We start from the raw sequence: 3,395 nt of genomic DNA, 5'->3' as shown, positions 1-3,395 counted from the left end.
TGATTTTCCTGATTGGCTGAGTTGCATATCCCTTAAAAGTGTGCTGCAAATTAGAAGGCAAAAGACCCTGAGGTGCAAAGGTCATCCCAATGGGGAATACTTTACAAATCTTCATTGCTCTTGTATCGATTTGTTTCTTTGGCATACCCCTGGTCTGTGGATACTTCTGACATAAACCATCTTGAAGTGGATTCTGGAAACTCCTTTCTATCTCGATATTCAAAATGTAAGTTGAGGCCAAAATTAGGTGAAACGGTCACAAATGTTCATTCCATTTCCTACGTTAACTGGACCTGCACCTACTGCAGATGCACATTTTCATTGAAAGGTGAGCTCAATGGGCCGAGTGGCCTACCTCTGCTTCTACGTCTTATGGTCCTATGGTCACACTGAGTTATTTTGAACTGGAGGAGTCCCAAAGTTTCAAGAAGACAGAAGCATGATGTAATGAGTGCCCCCCAGGCACAACAAAGAAGAAAATCCATTTCTTTCTTTTAACCCACTGACAGCATGTTCATGGAAAGTTTTTTTTACTTCCATTGACTTTAATACATTGTCAGTAAAACATACTGGCTGAATGTGGCACAGAGATGATGAAAAGTTGACAACAATCCCATCTCCTCTGGCCCTGGAAGGCACAACCAGATTTTACAGTCGTATGGCAATTAGGTGCCTAACAATATGTCTTCTGTTCCCTTGATGGAGGATGTCCTGCCTCCAAGAACCACCAGTCATTCCGCGAATTAGCAGCTCTCCAGTCTCACCAGCATCACCAGGAGCAGTAACCATTACTGGGACTGGAGTCAGTCGCCAGGTGGGAGTGTCGCTGGAGGCCAAGGTTCCAGGTAAGTGGGGTGTCCTAACTGGGGTCAGTCAGGAGGGAATGATGATTTCAACCTTTTCCACTGGGGTGCCCTCAATGGAGTCCAGTGTTCTTGAATAGAAGGTAGCTGCTACCCTGCCAGAGCCTCTGCCAGGCTGCCAGGGAGTCATCTTGTGGCATGGGCAACCTTGGTTGCTGTTAAAATAGCAGAGGTGGTGAGAGGAAGCCATGTGTCCATCAGCAACTTAGAGGCCTCAATTGACTCATGGCTGGTCAGACTGCCCAACTGTCCTACTACTGGTAAAATATCAAGAGCAGCAGATAAGCAATGGAAAAATCACCCACCGGACCCCCCCCCCCCCCCCCCCCCCCCCGCAAGTTGATCAATGTGATTTCTGATACCGACTGAACATAAAAGAAACTTTGAAAAAAAATGTGTCTGCTTGAATTTCTTGAAGGGGTAAGTAATCAGAGTCATTCCGGAATCATGGAAATTTTCAGAGTAATTGGGGTATGAGGAAAATTTAAAAAGTGTTAGCTATATCTTAGTGAATGTTCTAAACAATGAGCACTTTAAATTGCATTTGTGATGAAATTTTAGTAACCAATTCAGATTGCTGTGATGTATCAGAAATTACCAAAGATGATACACATATTAAATTTGCCACTTGAAATTATTTGCTTTCTTATAATAGTTCTCAGTACATGGATAAGGCAGTCTCAGTGAGCTCACAACTGAGATGCACATAGTGTAATCAGGTGCAAGCCACAACAGGTAGAGTTCATTTAGAGAACCGATTGTTTATATCCAATTCAATCCAATCAAAGTCCAATTCAAAGTCTCAGCAAGTGAGACATTCCCGATCCAAGCTGACAAGACAGGCTCACCACTTCCTGTCTTGGGCTTGATCTACATGATCCAAGCTGATTGGAGCAGGCATTGCACTTCCTCCAAGGCTCAATCTCATTTACATCTTAGACAAAAGGCCTCGATGCCGCTTTAAAAAATTGCTTCAAATGAAGCCTCGGTGTAATCTCATGACTTCAACCAAGTTCAGGATGCCAAAACTACACTTGATCTTAGCCAAAAGGCCGAGAAGCGATTGTTTGCTTTAATAACAATTGGGTGGTGTTACAGTTCACTGAGGGTTGATGTGGCAACATACACTTTTAGTTTAATCCGGAGCTGTAAATATAAGATGGTGGAGATTCTGGGGGCGATTCTCCCAAAAACATTCTAAATGCCGAATTCACGTGAAAACTGGAGTAACTCCAGCTGGGTTTTTTTTAGCGGGATTTTCAGAATGAATCTCAGCACTACTGAGTGCATCAGTGTGAATCACTCTGAGACTTCAGCCCTGGGCCCGCTAATGAAATTGAAATCAGGATTTAAATATTTAAATCAGCTCTGGACCGATTTCTGGCATGGAATTGATTACTCCAAAAAACTTGGAGCTGGAGATGCGCAGAGGCCGTGGTGCCCAGCGGAGAGCCCGTTAAGTGGCCTCCGCTGATGTCTCCCGGCCTGTTGCACTGCTAGAGCAGCGCAGCGGGCTGGGAGAATCGCCCCCTCTAACTTTCTTTCCATTACATAGCTGACCAGGAATCTCTCCCATTCTTACTGGCTATCATTGACATGTTTTAGAAGGTTTTATATGTTGATACTCAACCTTTCTGTCCATGTTACACCTGCTTAAATGGTATTTTATTTCTGGTGCTGGTCTGCAAATAATTTATTAAATTCAATTTCACAATTTCCCATAGTGAGATGGCAACCTATAACCACCTGGGTTGCTCGCCAAGTATCATAACTACAACTTCACTCTTCCCAACTTTACATGCAATTTCCAGGTAATTGTAACATGGAAACAGATTATTTGGACCAAACAGTCAATGGTTTTCATCCTCCACATGAACTTGTTATTATTATTTACTGAAAGCACTGAGCATATAAATTTATGTATAAAGGTTATTTAAATATCATTTATGGTATCAGATAGCACAGTCTTGAGTTTTGCCTTTTCACATCTCAATGGAGCTGCATGCAATGAACACTGCAACCTTTCTCTGTAAAGAGAGTCTCAATTCAACAGGAGAATCCAAGGCCTAATAATGACCCGCATACAACCTCCACACATGACCTGTATTCAGAACACCACTGTAGAAATTCTAGGAAGGAAAGTAATGCAGAAATTTCAGAGTTTGATAATACTCTTTATTTTCTTATTCATTCATTCACAGGCTGGGCTGTCGTTGACAAATCCAGCATTTATTGTCCATCCTTAATTGCCCGACAGATGGTGGTTGTGAACCTTCTTCTTAAACCCATGAAGCCCATATGGTGAAGTTGCTGCCACAGTGTTGTTTGATAGGAAAGTCAGGATTATGACCCAGCAATGATGAAGCAATGATAATATATAAATATATATCTGTATATCTCAGTCTGCATGATGGATGACTTGGAGGTGCAAGTGCTCCTATGTACCTACTGCCCTTGACCTTGCAGGTGGTGGAACTCATCAATCCCACACATCGCCCTCCGTGAGATTCCGCTAGCTTGCTGCGCTAAAAA

The 3,395-nt window shown here is 42.7% G+C and overlaps 1 non-coding gene across 1 annotated transcript; it reads right to left on the bottom strand.

Moving 5' to 3' along the window:
* Window positions 1-1,737: 1,737 nt before the first annotated feature.
* LOC144501691 (U2 spliceosomal RNA) lies at window positions 1,738-1,927 on the bottom strand. Its single transcript, XR_013499175.1, has one exon. It is a non-coding gene; the product is annotated as a U2 spliceosomal RNA (small nuclear RNA).
* Between the last annotated feature and the right edge of the window lie 1,468 nt (window positions 1,928-3,395).

Source organism: Mustelus asterias, chromosome 1, assembly GCF_964213995.1.
Source record: "Mustelus asterias chromosome 1, sMusAst1.hap1.1, whole genome shotgun sequence".
Classification (NCBI taxonomy): domain Eukaryota; kingdom Metazoa; phylum Chordata; class Chondrichthyes; order Carcharhiniformes; family Triakidae; genus Mustelus; species Mustelus asterias.
The sequence above is the reverse complement of the archived record's forward strand: the minus strand, read 5'-3'. Positions and strand labels throughout refer to the sequence as shown.